The sequence below is a fragment of the Myotis nattereri genome, assembly GCF_964212035.1.
Source record: "Myotis nattereri genome assembly, chromosome: 18".
NCBI classification, from domain to species: domain Eukaryota; kingdom Metazoa; phylum Chordata; class Mammalia; order Chiroptera; family Vespertilionidae; genus Myotis; species Myotis nattereri.
In genome coordinates this window covers 6,307,871-6,332,148 of record NC_138093.1, presented here as the reverse complement: position 1 = coordinate 6,332,148, position 24,278 = coordinate 6,307,871, and positions in this window count along the sequence as shown.

Genomic DNA, 24,278 nt, shown 5'->3' with positions numbered 1-24,278 from the left:
GAGGCACTGGACACAGATTGCTTTGGTTTCTCCTCCTGAAAACCCTCTGAGGCAGAAAAAAAAACCCATTTCATTGACGAGTCAACTGAGGCAAAGTGATTTCCCCTGGACACACAACTAATCAGGCTTCGAACCCAGGCAGTGTGACCCTGGGGCTTGCCCGCTTCCACACTGCGCGTGCGGCGTTACACAGGCATCCTGCAGAAGCAGCGGCCACTTAAACACTTCGCTGTTCGAATACATACTTCAGTGAATACACACTTAACGAATGGATGAGGCTGCCGTAGGATGGAATCTAGACCCATCCCTGGAGTCTCCCCTGGCTGGGCTCTGGGCTCCATGAACAGATGCTGACGGGGAGACCAGCCTGCCTTTCCTAGGCCCTCTCTTGGATGATTAAAGCAATACTTTGGCTTCCAGTGTCCCGGGACGGTGGACCTGCCTGGAGTCCACCTCTGACTGGGATCACTAGCACCAGGGTGGCAACCCCGAAGGGCAGGCGATGCCTGCTGGAGTTTTACAGCAACACCAGTTCGACTGCAGATCTGCCCAGCAGTCACGGACTCTCCAATGGCCGCTGCTGGGTCTCTCCTCTCGTGTCTGATATGCCACCAGGTCCCCTAACCTGGCTCTGCTTCTCCTTGGCTTGCTGGGAACAAGAACAATGACTTTCAGGTTATTCCAAGCTCATCTTCAAAGACATAATCGCCGGCAGAATCTGAGGGGACTGAATAAAAAGGAGGTTATTCGGACCCTGTAGCCCCGGCTAGAACCCGCCGCACCGACAGATAACCTGACAACAGGCCTCAGCCACAGGAACCCTGATGGAAAATGAGATCCCCGGTTCCCCTGCCTCCTGCACCAGCCGCAGCTCTGCTGAGGGCGGATACCCATGCGAGGGATGTCCCCGCCCCTCCCCAGCCCATAATGAATACGCGCTTGCTCTGTCTGCCAGACCGGGGAGGGTGGGCAAGCCCCTGTCTTGCACTGGAAATTCACCAGCTGAAGAATTGCAAGTCTGGGTCAGCCCCATCGCCCAGGGCTACGCGGATCTGCTCCTGCTCAGATCCCAGCAGCTGGGCAAAGTCTTGTTCCTCATCCCTGAACACGACGTGGGGAAACAAACAGCGGCATTTGCCGTGTCAGCGCCCTCTGCAGCCTGTGGCACATGCGATGCATACTGAGCACTGTCGAAAGCTCGCTCACCCAGGATGGGGGGGTGAACATGGGCTCTGAGGGGTGAGAATGAGCTGGTCTAAAAGAGAGAGCCCCCCAGCCGACAGCCACGGGAAGTCCTCCCTCCATCCTGATTTCGCTCTGGGCGTAACCGACCCCAAGCCTCAGGCTGGGCCCTGCGTCAACAGCCCAGGGCCACTGAGGAAGGAGGCCCTTCCAGGCTCATTGGAAAGCTCCCTCCTAGTAAGACCGGCTGTTTGTATTTTCAAATTTCCCTTTCTTAAAAGAACGCCAGTCAGATTGGCCCAGGGCCCACCCTAATGGCCTCATTTTAACTTCATCAGCTCTTAAAAGCCCTCTTTCTAAGCAAGTCCTGGGGACTAAGGCTTCAACATGTAACATTCGATGCGGCACAGTTTGCTCCATAACAGCCCACTTCTTACTCCGGTCAAGCCATTCTGCCACCATCCCTGTGTTTTCACAGGTTGGCAGAGTCTCTCTTTCTCTCTCTCTCTCTCTCTCTCTCTCTCTCTCTCTCTCTCCCTCTCCCTCTCCCTCTCTCATTCCCATGCATCCTCCAAGGCCCAAATGACCTGCCATTTCCTCCGAGCAGCTTTGCCTGACCAGCTCACACGGGTATAAGTCCCTCCTGGGCATTCTTCACCATTCATAGCAGGAGTCAAAACCCCTCGAATTGTAGGGATGAATGGATATGGGTTACTACTTACGGTTAGATCCTAAGCTTCTAGTATGTACGGATTCAATCGTAGATGTTCTGGATCTCCTCCTATCATTTCTCTAGTGTGGGCTGGTGCTACAATACATACACAATGTCCTCTTCATCAGAGAGGGGTGAATATCTGCCTCTGATGAGATAGCTCTTCATCTCTAAGGGATGTGTTGGGCTATCGTTTCATCGTCTGCAGCCGTAGGTTGATTGGCTGGGAAGTTTTTTCCGTTTGTTTTAAATTCACCTTGAGCAACTGTTCAAGCTCCTGGGCGTGACACGCAGCTTTGAAGCCTTTCCCTGGGGTGTGGTATCTGGTTGTCAGTCCCAGCGAACTAATGCATGGATGGAAGGAGGCAGAGGAAGAAGAGGCTGGATTTGCCAATTTGAATAAGATTGAGGACCGTTTGACCTTTGCCCTTCACCCCAGCTAGACAAAAGTCCCACCCATGCATGCTGCTGGTCGACCAGATGGCCACTTAGGAGATGCAAGTGGGTCAATTGAACAAGAAATGTTATTTATTCAACTGACTGCCTGGACTCCAGCACAGGGAGTCGTTTTGTAAATGTTTATTGAAACAATGAATAAATGCAGTCAAGAGTGCAGATGGGGAGCGGCATTTCACAGGGGCAGCCAGGGTCACCTTACCTCGTTTCTCTTATCCCCTCACCCTCCTTTAATTTTCCTCATCCCCCTCATTATCACTTTAGTGAACATGGTTTTTAAGTTTGTCTTCCCCTGCTAGAGCAGAAGCTTCATGAGGGTGGGCCTAGACTTGGTTCTTTTTCACTCAGCACTTAGAGGAGTGACCGGTAATATTAGTTGATTGAATGAGTAAAGGAGCCATTTAACTGGATCATCTCATTTGCTCCTCACAACAATTTTGCCCTTTGGGCAGAGAAGGACTGAGTATAGGCCCATTTTACAGATGTTGAAACTAAGGTTAAGAAAGGCTACATGTGCTGAAGCTCAGGCAGGTACAATGGGCCTCAGGCTCAGCTCCTTTAAGAACGTATCTAGCCCTCTTCCCCCTACACCATGCTGTCTCCCCAGTGGCTTCACTGAGTTATTATTTAATAATTCTGTGGTGAATCAGGGAAAGAAACAGCCTGACAAAGAATGTCTCTGTATTACCTGCTAAACTGCTCTGAGGACATTGTAGACTCATAATCAGTCCTTTATATCAGGAACCCGTGGACATTTCGTGGCAATAACAATCCTAGGTCTCTTAAAAGTCACCGTTTCCTCTTTCTGGGCAGAATTTATAAAACATGGGATTTTTTTTCTTTTCATCTTGGCTATCAGGAAGCACCAAAATTGAATTAGTGCTTAATTATAATAATTATCTGATTTCTGGTCCAATTAGATCCTTTCCTCCTATACGTGATTTCTGGTTTTTATTTTCGTTTTAACCAGTTATGAGTGTGGATGCACAGCTTTGGTTATTAGCTGCAGCAAATCCTTTTTCAAAATAGCTCTGTAGGAAATATAGAAAATAAGCAATAGTTGGCCTTAATCACATGCTGGCCATATGCCAGGGGGCCATTTTTGCACTTTACACATATTAGTTCATTTCATCATCAGAAAAACTAACTTTTATGTTGCCAGAGAAACTATTATAAGGCTGTGTGATGGAAGCAGTGTTTGGAATTATGAAAGACCAGGACGTGCTTCCCACTTCCCCTGCTGCCCATCGCCTCCACCTCAATTATTTCAACTCTGCTCGTTAGACCCGCTTTGACCCTTGCCCCCTCCAATCTATTCCCCAAGGAGGGGCTAGGCGTATCCAGTTAAAACAAGTCACGTCATGTCACTCTCTGCTCAAACCCTGCAATGAGAGTCAATGCCAAGGTTTTTCCAAGAGTCCACGAGGCCCTTCCAGATCTGGCCCCTGTGTGTCTCTGGCCTTGTCCCCGAGGGCTTTGCCCTTGCTCACTCTGCTCCCAGACCACACTGCTTTCTTGCATTTTCATGAATATTCCAGGAACCTTTTCAACTCAGGGGCTTTGCAATAGCTGTTCTGGAAGCCCGGGACTCTCTTCTTCACATATCTGCATGGCTTGCTCCCTTGTTACCTTCTGGGGTCAAATGCCACCTTCTCCGGGAAGACTTCCTTGATTACCTGCCAGTCCCCCTCAATATTCCCTGTGCCTCTTCTCATTCTGTTTTTCTCCTAAACACATTTAACTAGCATCCTATTGATTTTAATTGATAGTTTATATTGACTGTATCATACGATGTAGACTCTCAAGGGGCAGGCATTTTTGTCCATCTTGCCCTTTGCTACCTCTCAATTGCCTGGACTAGTCTTTGGCATATAGTAGGTGCCTAATAAATATGTTCTGAATTAATAAGTTCATGTGGGAAGAGGAGGCATATTTTGCTAAAACATGCCACATTTTGTAAAGATACAAAACTAAAATATTCGCGGCAATTATTAGACTTTTTCTAAGCTCCTTCCTTCCATCCACATACTAACACTAGCAGGCAAATTGAGTTAACATCGACTGGTTCCATAGAATGTGGTTGTCTGTGTGGATTTTTCAGACGTGTGGGGCATCATGGCTGGCCCAGCTGAAGTTTCGTTACCGTTACTACAGTAACTCCTTTCTTCCCAACACCGCCTTCTTTCGAGTTCTTTATTATTTATCAACATCCCTGGGAACATGTGATCTGCAACAAGGAAGGTGGGATCATCAGTTTTGGGGGAATGAGAGCGGGGGACAGAGGAAGAGAAAGAGGAGGACAGTGATGAAGGCAGAGACCAAGTCGGTATTCATTACTGTCTCCCCGACTTGTACAAAAGTACCAGGCACGTTATAGGTAATCAATAAAGGCTGACTCATTGAACTGCTCCCATGGCCCTTGGTCTGAGTCTGACCATGTAGAGCTGGAACGATAAGGACCTGAAGTCAGAACTGTTTCTTAGGAACCTTTTGAGATTCTGGGCAAGAAATTCTCCCACCGTTGCCTAGGGGCCTGCAGGCATGGAAGCTTCTAGAGATGATGCTGACATCGAAGAGCCAGCAGCACCAGCGGCGAAGCTTGGTAGCTGCAATTGACACGGGGTTGGGACACACATCAGACACCCATTTGGGAAATTGCAGAAGTAAAATGGGGACACTTTGAGGGGGGGGCGTCACTCCATCAGCACCCGTGGGCTGGTGAGCCTAGGTCTGCGTTCCATGGGCCATCACAGAATTTAGATGTAAGGAGCTGTAGAACCATTTCAAGTAACTAGTCATTCGTTCTAGAAGTTTCTTTCAAAAGCACGCGAGGGCAGCATAATCTAGTCTCTCCTTTCTCTCATATGCGTGTCTTCAAGATTATCTAGATCAGAGGTGGGGAGCATCCCGCCATGGGCCATACAGGGCCCGTGAAATCATTGGGTCCGGCCCTGCCCAGGCATTAGGGGTGAGTTAGTTAATTGCTTGACCAAATATCACAGGCTAATTTTTTAAGTTGATCGTTTGTATGGCTCACAAATGATGTTATAAATATCCCAAATGGCCCTTGGCAGACAAATGGTTCCCCACCCCTGGTCTAGATGGTTGTACATCCATCTCATCCCCACCCCGCACCTGTCAACATGGAGAATTGCCTTCTCTCAGCCTTTCCGGCCCCTTCTGGAGGTGAGAGCCTCTGCTCCTCTCCACATGCTGCGTGCCTCGCTGTTGACACTCCTGCCAAGTATGTTCTTGCAGTTTTAATTGCTAGTCTTGGTGCGGGGCGGCCCTCCGTCTCCTTGGGAGGAAAAAGCATTCATTTCATCTCTAACCCAATTAAACCGTGAGCTCATGTGCTCATGCCCGTGGGCCATGGTGCGGGGCTCCGGAGACCTGAGCAGAATAGAAACTGCCCAAATTAACATGATTCCCTCTTCCCCGTCCAGGGATGACTAACACCGGATGTGATTATGTGTGTGCTCCAGTAGCTTTTTGCAATTAATTAATCAGCAGGTACACGTCTAAAGAAAAACAAAACCAGGCTTCTGAGTGTGGGAGGCTTGCCGGCATTCTTGGACCCCCAGGACAATGACACGGGAGGTTCAGGGGGCTACGTCCTGCCCTAGTGATGCTGATGCAGACCCCTCCCAATTCCCTGCTTTGCGGGGGCTTTCATTCAGCTTCGAAGAGTCACACAGCTGATAGACTAGCCTCGAAGTCGGGAGATCGGAGTAGACGGTTACGCCTGCTCTGCTCCTGGCAGACATGGAAGGAGGACCCTCCTTAAGCCTCAGGTGTGGGCAGCAAAATGGCCGATGGTGATAGAGGCAGCTCCGAGTGACAGAGGGGCACTGAGCCCGGAGCCCAGACGTGGGGGCCGCCTAGGGGCCTGTGAGCTGTAAGGAACTGGGTCAGTCTCTCAGCTCTGTGGTCTTCAGTTACCTTTCCTGTGAAACCCAGGGGCTAAGCCAGAGGGTCTCCAAGTTCCCCGTGGCCTTGACCCTCTCTGGGTGTGAATATCAGTGAACGGCACTTAGACACCCCTCTCTCCTCCAATCTGCCTCCTATCACCATTCACTATTAATGCAGCGCCTCAATAGTAGGAAAACGTGTCTTTGAGTTCATTACCAGGGCAGCTTACGGAGTTTTCTTGAGTCCAAGGGATCTGTGAGGCAGGGTTCTGACCAAGATTTGGGGTGAAGAGCCAGACGTGCAATATGGCGCACAGGCAGAGAGGGTGGTCCGGGGGAGTGAGGCGGGAGAAGCAAACACAGCTGGGTTTGATGGAATGGGTGAAATAATAAGATTCGGGAGAACCTGCCTCCCATGCTGACCTAAGCCGAAGTCTGTAGTAGGCTCCTCATTCCCATGTAGAGACCAAAAGAGAAAGGAGCCGTGAGAAAACACAATAACCCAACTTCATGAGGAGGGTGAAAATAGGATAAGCACCAACATTTCCCCAGCTACAAGGTCCGGGCCCAGAAGACAGGCCAATGGACTAACAATGGGAATGGCCCCTGCCCTGGATGGTGTGCTCAGGGGAGAGAGTTTGGGCCCTGCACACTGAAGGGTCATGGGTTCAATTCTTGGTCAAAGGCGTGTGCCTGGGTTGCAGATTTTATCCCCGCCTGGCTCAGGACATGTGCGGGAGGGCAACCAATTGATGTGTCCCTCTCACATCAATGTTTCTCTCTCTCTCTCTCTCTCTCTCTCTCTCTCTCTCTCTCTCTGTCTCCCCCCCCCCTTCCCGCCACCTTCCTTCCACTGTCTCTAAAAATCAATGGAAAAAAACATCCTCAGAAGAGAATTAACAACCAAAAAAGGGAATGGCCCCTGAAAGGAACTGTGTAATGTTACACGCCTGTGGCCTGTCCTTGGCTGATTCATGTAAAGCAGTGGTTCTCAACCTTCTGGCCCTTTAATATAGTTTCTAATGTTATGACCCAACCATAAAATTATTTTCATTGCTACTTCATAACTGCAATGTTGCTACTGTTATGAATCGTCATGTAAATATCTGAAATGCAGGATGGTCTTAGGCGACCCCTGTGAAAGGGTCGTTCAACCATCCACAGGTTGAGAACCACTGATGTAAAGGCTCCCTACAGCTCCCCACAACTGATTCCCAGTCTGTCTTGGATCCCTGTGTCTTCCAGACCCTGTCCCTCTCTTCACGGTCCCACCCTCACACACTCACCCAGCGGAGGTCAGCTTGCCCTTGAACCCACTGTATGCACAGGTGGACATGTCTGGATAGTATGAAAATTCATGCAGACAGAGAAGAAAAAATGTGAGCGTACAGTGTTTAATAGTGAAATCTCCCCACATTTTGCTCCTGGATGTTAGGAATAAGAATCAAAGCCACAGTAGAACCCATTCTAGACATTCAACCTCTGTATGAACCATGAAGGAGGGAACCCATGAGCTAATTAATTAAATTCAGACGGGAATTAAAAACTCATCTGTTTATGGGGATTGGTTCGGTCCTGTGGCGGGGCAGGTACCCTGTTCTCTCACAGCAGGTTTTACTATTTTTTCCCTGGGACATCTCGGTACATTCAGTTCTCTGTGAATACATCAAGTAATGCCTCTGAGACAGGTGTACCTGCTACCCAGAGCCTCCGGAAGAAGAGGGACGCTTGGAAAAGTACTGTCTCAAAGCCGTTCCCTCGTATTGCCCCCAGCCAGGCCGAAACGCTGAGAAACAAACATCCTTAATCACCCTGTGGAGTTTCGTCGGCTCATTTCCCCACAGCTGTGAGGTCAAACGAGGCGCCGAGTTCTGCCTGAGTAACGGATTCCAATTGCAGGGCCTCGACCAGGGAAAGCTCCGCTTCAACGCACACGTTCTTGTTGAGTTTTCTCTGACACGCACCAATGAGAGGCAATATTCTGTTTTGTCTCGCTTTCTCTCCCAGTAACCAAGACAGAAAGCTATCAGTGTGTGTGCGTGTGTGTGTGTGTGTAAATGACTCCCATATAAAATGATGACAATGTACTGCTGAGTAGGGTTCTTTCAATAAGTCAAGAAATGCAAAAATCCAAGTTCTAACTATATTAACCTCTCCTTTTGCAGAAACACGTCCCACCCTGAGCCTCCCCTCTCCAGGTCCCTGCATTTCATCTCCTGGGTGTGTGGGGAAGACTGGCTGAGACCCGAGAGTCCAGAAGCATTGCGGAAATGGTGGTGCCCTCTTGACGGTGCAGAGTTTCGGTCAGGAGGGCATAGACCAAGGTCAATGCTGACTCTCCCTGTAGCTTATACACACCAGGTCGGAGGGATTGGACACAGATGTCCCCAATGGAAGAAGGTGCTCTTTTCCAGATCATTCCACGGGAACCTCTGGCCATCCTAAACTGGTCTCTAGGCAGAGGGAGAGCATGCTTGGTGCAGCTAACAACAGTGAACTCTGAAACATCCTTAGGGAGAGAGCAAAGGGGGTCAACTCTGTTTCCAGAAGGATAGTGCTCTTGGAGTGAGTCTCAAGAGTCCTGCTCAAGTTTGCTAACTGCCTTTTAAGGGGCAGGTCCGTTTGACTGCAGGGTTTTTTCCTTCTGCAAGAAGGAGAGCCCGTGTGGGCCTGCCCTAAGTTGTTTGGGACCATTGGCAATGCGGGCTGTCTGCCACCAGCTGCGTTCTCTCTCTGCCTTTCTCCATGGAGCATTCCTCCTCGCCTCTAAATAAGTGATGAGCAAATATTTAACCAAATAGGTTTGGAGGACAGCCGAGTCGTTAGTCTGGTTGACCCTGGTCATGCCTCGAGGCAGGGGTTTTCTAGCTCTATCTCCCCTCCCCACCTCGCACTCAGCACCCTCCTTCACCATGGAGACTGTGGTTCTGGGTGTCTGGTTGCTCACATACGTCCTTTCTTCTCAGTCTGGTAACCTTGACCCAGTCACTCTACGACATGACACATTTGAGAACTCCCCGAGATGCCACAGCATGGCGCCCAGGCCCTGTGTTCAAATCTTTGGCTCTAAGGGCCCCTTCCCCCGCCCCCTCCCGGGCCCGGCCACCAAAATACTCTGCGTTGATCCCCAAACACCATATTCTCAGCCGAAAGGATTATGCCATTTCTCAGGGTGCCTCACTAAAAACTACAGGCGTGTTGAGTCGGCGGGAGAATGCGGTTGAATGTTTTAGGTCTGACATTTTCTGGAAAACCCAGCACTGGGAACTGTCTGCATCTCTTCCCGCGTCTTATGGAACCGCAGACACACGTGTGAGTTGGGGGTGGGCTTGTCTTGAACCCGGCAGCCGGTACTCATTTGGGGGGAGCGCTCCAAGCAAACTGGATTGGGACCCAGGGGGCGTTGTCCAGCACAGGTGCTCATGCACCGAGTCCCGTTTGGGTTGGCAGAGCGAGGCTCCGTAGGGAGGTTTCCATCTCCAGGACGCACGGAGAATGCACAGCAGGGGGAGAGGAGGGTTTGCTGTTGACCAAAGGCGTCTCAAGTCAAGCCTCTCCCCGCCCCCCCCCCCCCCCCCCCCGCCTCCCTGTCCCAGCCACTGACTCAGCCCAGACCCTTGTCACCCTCATCTTGAACCCTGCAGTCGCTTCTCAACTAGGTCCTGCTTCCAGCTGGTCCCCAACCTGGTCCCACCTCCACATCCCAGAGCTACGTCCTGAACAACAGATCTACGGTGTCACTTTCCTGTTTACAATCCTCTGTCCATTTCCACTTCCCAAAAGATCAAATTAAAACTCTGTACCATGGCCCGGGAGACTCGTTTCTCTCAGGTACTAATTTGGCCCTACAGTCCCACTTCGCGCTGTTCCCCCGCCCAATACCCCCCAATACCCCCAGCTCTAGCCGCACCGAACTGCTCGGCATTCCCCACGCTGCCTTCTCACAGCTCTGTGTCTCCGTATGAGCTGCTCCCGCTTCCCTCCCTTCTTCTAGAAAACTCCTCCTCATCCTTTAAGGCCCAGCTTAGAAATGGTCTCCTCCATTAAGCCTTTCCTGGCTTTCCCAGTCAAAATTAGATGCTCCCTCCTTTGGGCTCTCATAGTCTTATCTCTATTAAATCATTTTTAATTTGTTCACATTTCTTCCTCACCCCACCTGACTCTTTAGGGCGGTAGCTATATGTTATTCAAGTATGTGGTCTCAAAGTCAGGCAATGCTGTTTACTGAATGACTGTCCCCATCACAGTGGCTAAATTGTGTAACAACACCGGGAGTTGACCATGCATACCGACACTGAAATTAGGACTACCCCCTATGAATGGAGTTAGCACAGATAGAGCAGTAATGGGTGATGGCCATCATTCATAAAAATAATATAACCCCCAAAACTGTATTTGACAACTACCCACAATATAGTTATGGTGACTCAGATATAACCTCAGAGGGACTTGCCTGGATTATGATTTTTATATAATGTTTATTTGTTGGTTTTTTTCTTCTAATAAAATCAACATATGCTCTTAGGATAATTTTCAATATTTGTACAAAAAGAGGAAAATCAAATTACTTGTAATCCAATTACCCATAGAAAATTACCTTAATATTTAGGTGTATCTTCTTTCATATCCACAAGAATTTGTACATACTATATTTAAAGCATGCTTTTTCACTTAATGATATATTGTATTTTTATGCAATTAAATTTTATTCTAAACCATGACTATATATATGATCCCATTATATAATAGTGAATGTATCTACTTCTATTGGGCATCGAGGTTGCTTCCAAGTTTTCGGTGTTACTGGTGATGCCGCCCCGTAGCTACTGACACTCTGTGCGAAAAGGTCCTCCAGAAAGTTTGTGCTAATTTCCCAACAACAAACCAAGAATACAAATGTCCGTTTCTCTAAAACTCTTGCTAACTATTGGCATTTGGATTTGGATTTTAACTAAAAATGGGCAAAGCTAATCAACTATATTGCATTTTTTATGTAAAAAAAATAATGTATTTCCAGCCTGTGGGTGGGGTTAAGGCACCAGTAAAGGGTGCCAGAGAGCAGAGCTGGTGGGTGATGCGTCTTTGGACATGAGTATCTGTTCATACTGCAGTGCCTTCTTCTGATGGAGGTAGACGCCTCCAGCTCATGATGCTTGATGGCCCTGATCTCAGGATCATCCAATCACCTCCCTTGCCTCTGGGTCCCTGCTCACCTGGCCACATTCAGCCTGCGGGGTTAACATGATCCTTGACTAACAAGAACCTACAGCTTAATTATAGTTCTCACTGTCAATTGTCACTCTGATCCATGGTCGGTCACCTGTGAGAATTGTGCTAAATGTGAGGCCATCTCAGGAAATGTATCACCTACGGTAAAAAGTTTCTAAGACCCCAAATAGAGGTCAGCCCCCAGACTGGTTTCCACACTTGATGTTCAACACTATCATCTGACTAAGCATTTATTTAAAATACTAGAGGCCCAGTGCACAGATTCGTGCACTCGGCAGGTCCCTCAGCCTGGCCTGCGCCCTCTCATAGTCGAGGACCCCTCAGGGGATGTCCACCTGCCAGCTTAGGCCCACTCCCTGGGGAATCAGGCCTAGGCTGGCAGTCAGACATCCCTCTGGCAGCCCAGGAGCCCTTGGGGGATGTCCGACTGTGGCTTAGGCCCGCTCCCCTGTGGCCGCCTCTGCTGAAGGTGCGGCACTGGGACCAGGCCATGCCTCTGCAGAAAAGGGTGGGGCGCCAGGACCACCATGGCTGGCCTGGTGATGCAGGCTCACTGGGCCCGCCCCCCACCCACTGGTAGTTCAGGCAGGTCGTTCCGGAAGGTCATTCCCCCATCTGGTCTAATTAGCATATTAGCTCTTTATTATATAGGATGAGTTTCCAAGACTCATCTTTGGAGACTTTGATTGGGGAAGGCTAGGATAGGCCCTAGGAATCTTTGTTTCCTTTTTTTAAAATATATGTTTATTTCAAAGAGGAAGGGAGAGGAAGAGAGAGATAGAAACATCAACGATAAGGGAGAATCATTGATCAGCTGCCTCCTGTACGCCCCCTGCTGGGGATTGAGCCCGCAACCTGGGCATGTGCCCTTGGCCAGAATCAAACCCGGGACCCTTCAGTCCATAGGCCGACGCTCTATCCACAGCTGATTCTGATGTAAGCCAAAGGTGGAGAACATGGGCCTAGGCTGTGATGCTCATGGGGGACATGCACCAAATTCAAGGGAGAAGCCATGCCTGCAGGAGCCTCACTGTGCTGCCCCTGGCTGCCAACCCCCATGGCTGTCCCTCCCACGGACCCACATCAGTGGCTCTCAGAAGGCTGCCTCTTGTCAGACTCCTGGCTCCCTCCTTTCTCCTTACATGAGCCCCAGGAAGTCTGGGACGACCTGGGGATTACCGCAGAGTCTGAGGACGGCAAAAGGTGGGGGACCTGCCCTGAGCTGCAGAGTGATTGACTTCTGCAAGTGAGCAGAGAAAGTCACGCAAATGCCTGCTCCCGGCAGGCGGAGATGAGCCGATGGGGGAGCTCTGGCTGCAATTGGCAGCAGCTGTAAACATAGCAAACTCAGATAATTTTGAGTTCGTTTTTCTGTTTCAAAAAGAAAAAAAACTAGGACTTTTTTCTCTCTTTCTGGACAGAGCATTCGCTGGCTTCCTCCACAACAGGCCTCCAAATAGAACGGCTGCGTGAGAGGTGGGAGCAGGGGAGGAGAGCCCACGCCCTAATTAGAACCAAGTCCTGGAGGCAGCAGAATCCTCGGTTTTTCACGGAGTCTGCTGGCCAAGCCTGGCTCCGCCAGCGCTGCTCTTTTGCTCAGCTGGCAGCAGCTGCCACCGAGAACCCAACAGAATCTCACGCTTGCCAGTTCTGGGTGCCTGGGCCACGATTCCAGCTGGTTTGGCACAAGTGTTGCTGTCTTTCCCAGCCCCCAATGGCTGTCCTCACTACACCTCTTTTTGGGGTGTTTGTTTTTATTTTTTACTTTTTTAAAATATATTTTTATTGATTTCAGAGAGGAAGGGAGAGGGAGAGATAGAAACATTAATGATGAGGAAGAATCATTGATCGGCTGCCTCCTGCACGCCCCACACTGGGGATCGAGCCTGCAACCCGGGCCTGTGCCCTGACCGGGAATCAAACCGTGACCTCCTGGTTCCTAGGTTGATGCTCAACCACTGAGCCACGCTGGCCGGGTCTCCCTACACCTCTTTGATTTCTCATTCACCTCTCTCCTCTGTCTGTCATATTTTAGGAGGCTGTAAGCCCTGACGGCAGGGGAAGGGAAGGCTGGGTCAGCATTGCTTTTATTCCCCAGATGCGGCTTATGTGAGAAACGCAGGGCCGACCCGCTGGAATGGGCAGTTTGTGGGGAACAGCCCTGGGCCTGCAGGGACAGATCAGGGGAGCCGGGCGCGCTCAGGTCCTGTGTCTGCGCTCAGTGATTTGCACCTGGTTCGCTGATGAATGTGCGCATCTCCTTGCTCGAGACGGGCCCTCTGTGTCCAACCATTTTTCTTGTTCTTCTGATGGGAAACCTCGCAGCAGCCAGTACCCTTTGAGGGACGGTGAGCTCAGATGGGATGTAACCTCCTCTCCATCCGTTCCTGCGCCCGTAGGTGGCTCTTGATCCAAGTGGGACTGGGAGCGGGTGAAACTGTGTGGCTCAGCAAATCCAGGCGACTCCGCACTCAGACAGGGATGCCGCCTCGGAAGTTAATCCAGGCCAGCGAAGGTCTGAGTCATGGGCAGAGTGCTGCGTGTGCACTTAGCACTGATTGGCTCAAATTGAATTAAACTGACCCGGGGCCAAGTGTTGACGCACAGCTGCCTCTGTCCACGGCCAGTTCATCCACCCGCGTGAGAGGGGAGGCTGAGCACCAGTGTCTTACTCCCAGCAGCCATGGCTGCTCGGGGCTGGCAGGTGAGACCCACAGCAGGCCTGGCGCGAGGTACTCTGTGTGTCTCATTTCACGTCATCCTCACGACCACCCTGTAAACGGGTTGTTAGCCAGTCATAACCGATGAGGAGCTTGGAGGCTGGGGTAGATTTAGGAACCCAGAGAGCGAGGACTCGAACCCTTGTCCTGAGCTTCCTCTTCTCCCAGCGCTCCTCCAACTTCCACCTGCACGAACCCTGGGCAGGTTGCAGACCACAGAGGCTTGGAACGGGAGGACACCTAGGGAAATAACCCAGGAACAGGCCAACAGCAAGGAAAGATGCACTCACTGAGAGAAGCACATGGCATCTTATTCTACCATTTTAGGCGAAGTCGTGGCTATGAAATGTCATCCATGTTTCGTTTTAAGCCATTGATGTTGTTTAGTAACATTAGAGTAGGTCATGGGAATTACCAAGCAAGGTCTTGGATGCTTTGTTTGTGGTTTCAGTATTTTTTTTTTAAAGGCTTTATAAAAGAAGAAGACTATTTGTACGTTGCCTAGTTAATTTGGAAGGTTAAAAAATAATTTAAAATAAATGTATCCTAATTTACCATTATGATTATGGTAAAATCATTCCCGAGCACGTACTCCCAGGGCATATGTGAGGAGAGATTAGCAGTGATGAGCTTGGGAGCATTTAGAACTTAGCCATAAGGAAGGGTGCTTGATAGAACCCATGTAGATATGCCCATCAGCCCAGAGCCTATGCCACTCTAGACAAAACAATGAAACGGGGTGGATTACACAGACGTCCCTAGAGCAGGAATGTCACAAACACATACGCGAGGAAAACAAGTGTGGGCTCTGGCAGAGGGGCCCGAGCAGGTGTGGAAACTGAGGACCATCAGAGGGAAGCCCTTTGTCTCTAAAACCGGTGGCTTAGCCCCGGCCGGTGTGGCTCAGCGGTTGAGCATCGACCTACGAACCAGGAGGTCACTGTTTGATTTCCGGTCAGGACACTTGCCCGGGTTGTGGGCCCGATCCCCAGTGTGGGGTGTGCAGGAGGCAGCCGACCCATAATTCTCTCTCATCATTGATGTTTCTGTAACTCTCTCCCTCTCCCTTCCTCTATGAAATCAATAAAAATATATTTTAAAAAATAAAATAAAATAAAACCGGTGGCTTGGCCTGCCCTGTGGGACGTCTGGGGGCTGAGCCAATGCTCTCCTCTGCAGTCCCTTTCGAAGAGCAGACACTCATCATGTCATTCGGAAAGGTTTACGCCAGAAATAGAACATTCGAGAGAGACTTGGCCAATGGGAGCCATGCATAAAAATGATTTAAGAGTGCCAGGAAAGAATATGCGGTTATTAATAATCATCTTTTTATGAGTATATATATTTAAATGTATTATGTATAGGTATGCTCAACTATTATATGTACGTCCAAATGTATATACTGGAGAGAGAGAGAGAGAGAGAGGGGTCAGCCAGCGTTGGGTGAGGTGTTTTGATGCTTTCAGTATATTATCTCGAATGTTTTACACTTTAAACAGCCAGCTTAAGAATTTGGTTAAACCCCCTTCTTCCAAAGGTGGCGCTAGTGTTCATGTCAATGTCTCCATTCATTGGAGAAAAACCCAACCCGTCTCAAAAAGCAAGTACAGTATTCACAGAAGCCCTTATCACAGCTTTTCAGTGGAAAGCAAAAAGTAAACGCTAAAAATGTAGTACTAGTACTTTTTGCTGGTTGCCCAATTTTCAGGAGATATAACAAAAAAATATATTTTAAGCAACCACTGATTTAACTATAGTTTTGATTTTATTTTTGTAACAATATCCCTCTTCTTACATTCTGTTTTATGCTGATTTGTTATGCTAAGTACTTGGCAGATGCGTGATGGACATATTGGTTGGTCCTCATGTAGCCAAAATTATTTCTGACATCCTTTATTCCTGGCAGAACCCTCCAAGAGTCTGTGTTTTTGGCGCCGGAGGCAACCTTCAGGAAAATCAATCACACAAATATAGCAATTCACAATGGTCCAACATATTCATTGTGGATGTTGCTATTCTTAGCATTCACCACATTAATACTTTTAAGCTTAGATGGACAAATTTTTGTAAGAACTAGAAAATGTTTTAAATATATTTTTATTGATTTCAGAGAGGAGGGGAGAGGGAGAGAGAGAGAACAATATCAATGATGAGAGAGTATCCTTGATCGGCTGCCTGATGCAGGCTCCCTGCTGGGGGCTGAGCCCACAACCCGGGGATCGAACCGTGACCTCCTGGTTCACAGGTCGACACTCAGCCTCTGAGCCATGCCAGCTGGGCAAGAACTGGAAATTTTTAATCAGGACTTTTCTAATCTTCGGAGCACCTCCTTAAACACCATGCAGAAATTTGATGGCCACAATCCTCAGCAATGAGGATTATCATAATATTAACTGTCGTTCCATTCCTTTAGTTTGATGCAGTTGTGAAGCGGGGGGAGGGGAATGACCAAAGTCAGACCACAGAAAGAAAAGTAATTACTACATGGTAATATTATTTCATAAGCCAGATAAGGACAGACTAAAAGACACATTTCTCTCCTGCCAGAGACAACTTCTTTGGCCTGCTCACATCCTAATCTAAGTTCTGTGCTTAGCTGTGTATGAGGTTCCCATTAAGAGCCAGCGATGTCACATACGCCAGCAGACAATGTAGCTGAAGACAAAATTGGCCCCATCATGTATTTTTGTGCGACTGGTCTCCGGCTGATAAGGTGCAGCCGCCAGCAGGAGTCACTGGTCACGCATCACCGTCCTGCGTGCTTTTCCTGTCTCCCAAGCAGCAGCGTCGGCTGATGTTTTCTCAGCCGGTGTCACGGGGGTCAGAACCCTCTGGGTATGGCGTCCTCAGTGGGGGGTGCCCCAGGGACAGGATTGCAAATCAGTTAGACATATTTCACAGTCGCAATTAAGTTACCTGATTTCCCACATGCCTCTGTCTGTGAAGAATGATGCATTTATCTTCCTGGTGATTTGGCAGAAATTGGGCCGACTGGAGTCGAAGGCTGTTTTCTGGCTCTAAAGAATTCATCTGTCTTAGCGACTGAAAGCGCTTTCTCTTCGAGCCCCGGGCAGAAGGGCCTGCTCTTTCCTGCTCTCTATTACCCAGGAGTGGTGTGGGTTTTGTCGCATTTGGGCAAACTCCTTACTGTGGGGGAGGTGCGTCTAAATTAGTAATTATCTTTCCATCGCTGCTGGGAGGCCTCGGGGAAGGCTGGGTGGGTGGGGGGATAAAGCTGTGGGAAAACATGATTAAAAATATATATCAATCTGTCTTTGTATTATTGTCATATTGAAATGTTCAGCTTGAAATCCATTACTTCATTCCCCTGAGGGATATCTTTGGGTGGCAATAGAAGCATTCATCTTGCACTTCACACTCTGTCTCTGAGATTTTATAGGCCTGGGACCTCATGCAAATGATAAATATGTGAAAACAGGGGGAACTTACATAAGTGGTTGCAGGCTATGACCAAGACTGCATTTGGGCAGCAAAAAATGATGTTAAAATTTACCAGGGAGCTGGCTCCTTTGGTCCACACAGGAAGCAAACATTCTATGAACATCTCTGGAGACCTACTGAGGAGAAAGGCTAGGTACGGAGGTGGATCGGAATGCAGGCACGCCCCTGCTCCTGCCACCTAATGGGAAGGTTATAAACCCAATGTATTTTGGAGTTTCCTAAAATATGTTCCTTGAATGAACCAAGAGATCATTTACCAGGTGAATTGAGAAAACCTGATAAACAGACAAACAAAACAGACTCATAGACACGGTGAACAGAGTGATTGACAGAGTGGGGTGGCTCGGGGCTGGGCATAAAGGCGAAAGGATTGAGAAGTACAGATTGAGTGTGACAGCACAGGGAATACAGTCATAGTCAGTACTATTATAACAACCGTGGGCAGTGCCAGGGGGGGGCTGGAAATATCAGGGGATCATGTGTAAAGTATGTGACTGTCTAACCCAGCCGTGGGCAAACTACGGCCCGCGGGCCGGATCCGGCCCATTTGAAATGAATAAAACTAAAAAAAAAAAAAAAGACCGTACCCTTTTATGTAATGATGTTTACTTTGAATTTATATTAGTTCACACAAACACTCCATCCATGCTTTTGTTCCGGCCCTCCAGTCCAGTTTAAGACCCCATTGTGGCCCTCGAGTCAAAAAGTTTGCCCACCCCTGGTCTAACCGCTAGGCGGCCCGCCTGAAACTAGTCCTATATAATGAAAGCATAGTATGCAAATTGTCCCCTGGACCGGAGTTCTTCTGGGAGTTCGACCAGGGGGCGGGCTGGCCAGGGGGAGGGAGGGAGTACCCAGCTGGCAGCCGGCGGTCGCTAGGGACCCTACCAGTGCACGAATTTCGTGCACTGGGCCCCTAGTATAAAATAATTAGCAATGTCACCTGTAATTGAAAGTAAGTAAATAAATAAAAGAAAACCTGGCCACCTCTTCTTGGTCTTGCCATTGGTGTTCTGTTATCATGTTTATTTTCTTAGAAAAATGAACTCAGAAGACACCGTATTTTCTTAATTGGCCTGGTACAATGTATTTGATGTGGCATAGTGTTAAGATTTGTTTTTACCTCCAAAGTCGACCTGAATTCAGTAACACTGATGACAGAGGAGGCTGCCGTGTTCTCATCATCCCCAGCTTTGCCTCTGACTCAGGAGCGCAGCATCGCAACAAGCAAGAGCTGCTTGCTTATTCGTTTCTCAGTATCCGGGGTGGATAATGCAGCCGGACCATGCACGGAGCACTGAAGAACTCCGATGCACTTAAAACACTCTCAGATTACACGTTGGGATACAAGCGTCTGGAATTTTCTCTTTGATTGGCACCTTTGATTCCATTCTGCGTGCCGAGGTGGGCCCAGGGCCCTTGCACTCAGAATGAGGAGTAATTGAGTTTCAGCCCATTTGTCTAAAAATCACCCTTCCTGTGGGTGTCAGGAGTACTTAGCAATGCATTTATCTCCCAAAGCGATGCACCCAGTGTTTTCTGGGCGAAGGGGGCACTTACATCCATTAATAATATATATTACCACAGCACATTCCGCTCCTGCCTCTCTTAGATGTTGACATTTGGGGACTGGCTCTCTCCTCCCAGGCGTAGCTGTTTTAGCCTCCTGAGTGCAGGGAAGGGATGTCCCCTGGGCCTGTCTCCCTGTGAGGATCTGACCTGAAAGGGCGTGCCCGAAGCATGTAGCAGAGGAAGGGGGATCGGCCACCTCCATCGTGTGAAGAACTACGTCCAGCCGTGTCCACACTGCAGTGGGTAGGGCAGGGGAAATTCAGACCTCTTGATGTGAGCTAGGCATGATGCCATGGTTTCAGGGGGGGGAGCCTTTGGAGAGCAGGATTCAGGCAGCAGTTGGTGACACAGGTAGTGGGGCCAGTCTCCCCAAAGGCAGCCTGGTAGGATCTGGTCGAGAGTTGTGCCTTTTTTTAATATTTTAAATATTTTAAAAATATTTTTATTGATTTTTTTAGAGAGTAAGGAAGAGGGGGAGAGAGAGAAACATCGATGTGAGAGGGAAACATTGATCGGCTGCCTCCTGCACGCCCCCTACCGGGGATCGAGCCTGCAACTCGGGCATGTGCCCTGTGCATAGGATGATGCCCAACCAACTGAGCCACACTGGCCAGGGTGAGGTAGTCCAGTTTTAACAAGAGGAAAATGAGGTAGAACTCAACTCATAAGAACTGGGTGAGTAGGACAGGGGTGGGCAGACACCTTTGGGCTCCCATCAGCTCTCAGAATGAGGGTTTATGACCCATTCTAGGTCCCAGTAAGACGGTGTTGTTGAGGCTGCTGCCGCAACTGGAATGGGTTCAACTATCACGTCGCATTGATCTTGTCCAGTGTAGATAGACTCATCAAGGCAATGGTTGAAGGCAGAGGTTGGCATGCTCTCCCCAGCAGGGGGCGCCAGTGGCATCACCAAAAGGGCAGAATCTCAGGCTCTGTCTCAGATCTCTTCCTGCCCCAGCGTTTAGGGACCAAAGGAGACGAATTTTAGGTAAGAAATTCTGCTTTATGAGTTGACTGACAAGGCAGGAAGCTGCAAAAAGTTTGTAGGAGTAGGAAGGCTGAAAGGAAAAGGAAGGGAAGCAAAGTCAGCCAATGCCAAAGAGTCCAGCAGGTGTTGTAGGTACAGGCAGGACGGAGGGCGGGTCCAGAGAGGTCAGGCAAGGCCGGGGGTCTCAGGCACGAATAAGAGCCAGGGCTCACGGCCCGTTCATCTTTGATTCCCAGTGTATAACAAGTATGGGTATGGTGGGAAGGAAAGAGAGGAGGAACAAAGGAAAAGAGGTCACTAAATAAATGAGAATATTAGAAAAAGAAGAAGAAAAAAACCAGGATACAAGTTAATTGAATTTGGCTGGAAATTAGTAACATTCAATTCTTTTCTGATTCCATCACCCACTAAATGCTGGACTTTGGATAGAAGTGACTTCTATCTTGAAGTCATAGTCACTCCATCTGTAAGATGAATGTGTTAGCCTAGATCACCTTTTTTTTTTTTTTAAGTTGACTTTAACAAATAGTTTTGAGTGCCTACTAACTGCGAAATGCTGAGTTTTGAGAAGACTTAGATGGTAGTGTTAATGCCAGAGTTCTGATGCTAAAGGATGCCCTTTGTTCTCTGACCGGTTTTGTAAGTGTGGGTGTTCTTGGACCACAAGTTAATTGAAGCCAGAGTGAGAGGCCTGTTCTTCTTTGAGACACAACAGATAAAGGGCTGGCCTTGCCTGTGGCTTTTTTCAACCAGAAGCCTGAGAGTCCCGGTGCACCTCGCCTGCTCCCTCCCTTATGCATGTATGTTGTGTGGAGAGAGAGAGAGAGAGAGAGAGAGAGAGAGAGAGAGAGAGAGAGAGAGAGAGAGAGAGAGAGAGAGAAACATTGATGTGAGAGAGAAACATCAATTGATTGCCTCTCATATGCATCCCAACTGGCGACCAAACCTGCAGCCTACGTGTGTGCCCTAACCAGGAATCGAACCTGCAGTCTTTCAGTGCACAGGACAACACTCCCACCAACTGAGCCCCCCGGGCCAGGACTATCCCTTTTAGTTCTTGCAATTCATTTCACTGTGGCTCACCCATCGCCTCACAACCAAGTATTTCCCAGACGGAACATGAGGAAACAAATGAAAGGAATTGTCTCTATATTTTCGAACGGCCCTGGTCATTTGGAGGAAAACCGTGGTGAAAGTGTTGGTGGTTCGGCACCTCTGTCTGGCTAGAAGAAAGGTGATGTGTGTGGTGGCATTCTCAAGCCATTCAACTGTAAATGCTAAGGCTCCCATCTGCAAACAAGTAATTGCCGCATACCAGGGAGCTTTACTCATCACTAATTGCACATCTCCCCTGAAATTAGAGGTGTGATGGTGCTTGACTTTTCAATAAATTAACCAGAACCAGAGAAGGCCGCGTGGTGTTTGTGTCTGTTTGCGATCTCCTACGCACAGCGGCTCACGAAGGAGCACGGGCTTATTTAGATGTGTGACCTCGCATAATGCTTTTAACTCCTTGGTTGGCATCCTTGCCGGCAGAATCCCAGTCTTCTCAGGATAGATCGCCCCGCTCCCCTGCCCCCCGAAAATCCCCTGCCACATGAGAACACAGATTTAGACTCCTGGGTCATGCTAAGGGACACGGCAACCCCAGAGAGCCACCGTGACCTGGTCCGGGCCTGTACCTGCATCTACTTCTGGAAAAACTTCCTCTGTATGTAGCACCTTCCTTCTTAAAAAATGCCAGCAGTTCAGGAGGGCCCATTATAATACCTCCATCCCGGGCTGTTTTCATTGAACACTATTCACGCGTCATAACCGCTCTCTTCTCTTACACTATTTGAAGAGCATTTATCAGTCCAGTAGTGGGACCGGAAGTACCAGGATGGAAGAGACGAGCCCTCTGGCCCTCACAGGGGTGGTCTCAGGCAGGGTGTGAGCCGTGACTTCTCAGTCTGGGCCCTGTGCTGCCATTTCCTAGCTCTGTGCCCGTCCTCACACGAGGGCCCTCCCCACCCTGCACACTCTCTCCGCATGTGAACTAGCATGGCAGCAACACTGCCTACCTACAGGGTGGCGGGGGTCATGGCGTGCCAGGTGCTTAGCACAGTCTGTGCTCAGCACGCGTGTCGCTGCTCAGGGTGTTAGCTGTTAGCGACATGGAGCTTGCCTGCTGGGGAGAGAGCTGGTCTCACGTACAATAGGTATATAGTTCAGGAAAGCCCTCCATGGGGCTCGGAACGAAATGCCCTCAGCCCTGGTGAGGAGGAGAATGGGAGTCCATATAGAATCAGTTGCATGATGCTTTCTTTGAAGTGGTCCTCATGGCTGACAGGGAGGGGGTCTCGGACCAGGTGGCCTCTGAGCTGGGGCTTGAAGGTGAATTCACCAGGGAGCGAGGGCATGAGCAGCTGGCATGAGCCCAGTGGGGCGGTTGAAGCGGCTGGCAGGTCCGGGGTCCAGCGCGTGGTGTGGAAAGAACCCAGAAGATGCCGCCAGAGGCCAGGTCAGCACCAGGTTCCACCACCAGGGCGGCGCCAGAGAGCGGGGTGGTCGGATCTATAATTCACAAACACAACTCGGCTGTGTCCTGGAGGGTGAACTACACCAGAGAGCCCGCAAGCAGGGGCCTGTATGAAACGATCCTGGCGACCTGAACTGGGGCAGTGGCAGCGGGAATGGAGCAGCAAGGACAGAGGCGAGAGGGACTTGCAAGGACCAGAAGGCACAGTGACCAGTGACCAGGCACAGTGACCGCAGACACGGGGGGCAGAGGAACCCATCGAGGATGACTTCGCATTCTAGCGTGAAGTAAGAAGCACAGGAAGAGAAGCGCGTTTGGGGGGAAAGATAATGGTGTTGGTGCTATAAATATTACGCCTGCAGGAAGAATATCCAAGCGGGCAGTTTAGAAAAGAATTCTGGGTAGACCCGTCCAGGGTGGTGGGGAGAAGGGACACTAGAGAAAAAGGAGGAAGCGACACTTTGGAAAATAGCCTTGCACAGGTGCACGGCCCAGCGGGTTCTATGAAACAGAACCAGACGGGACAGGTCCTCCTCCAGAACCACCTCCACACCAGTAAACTCCTTCACTCGCTGCACTTAATACGCCTGTGCGTTCGTCCGCACCTTTCCTCCCCTCCACTCAACATGCGCTGATTAAGTGAGCATCTACCATGTGCCGGTGCTGCTTTAGATTTTGGTCACACAGAAGTGCAAAGTCCTAACCCTGCCGTCGGGGAGTTTATGTTTTAGCGCAGGAGACAGTCGATTAGCAAGTAACTGAATAATCTAAAATAGAATTTTAAGTAAACAGCATCAGGAAAAATAAAGCAGGTAGGAGGTGAGAAAGTAACCAAGGCGGGAGGGGAGGGGGAACTCTTAGAGATCAGGTGGTCAGGGAAGTCATCGCTGATGAAGTGGCGTTTCGAACGGAGACCTAAGGTGGTGGAGAAAACGACGTGGAAATCTGGAGGAAGTGTGTTTCAGACAGAGGGAAGAGCAAGGACGGCGACCCTGAGGTCCGTGCCTAGAACAGGCCAAATCTCACAGAGTATCTTGTGACATTTCTGGCGCTTCTCTCTTGTGTTATTAACTATTTCTGTTGCAAAGATTTTCATGGATTTATAGCCTATCTTCCCAAGTCCATGTAAGCCTATTAAGGGCCAGGTCCATGTTCAAATTTCATACTCCCACGGTGCCTACACAATGCCTTGCACGTAGTAGGCGTTCTTTCCCCATTCTTTTGTCTGTAATTATAGTTAGTGGTGATCTCTAGGCCTTTTTGTCCCCCTCTCCAACGCTTCCGGGCTAATCCCAGGGGCTGTTAACCATCCAGCAAACCACTGGTGAGCAATGTCTAATACCATTTATCCAGTAAGAAACTCAAGCCAGCCCCAACCGGTTTGGCTCAGTGGATAGAGCGTCGGCCTGCGGACTGAAGGGTCCCAGGCTCGATTCCGGGCACATCCCCAGTGGGGAGTGTGCAGGAGGCAGCTGATCGATGTTTCTCTCTCATCGATGTTTCTAACTCTCTATCTCTCTCCCTT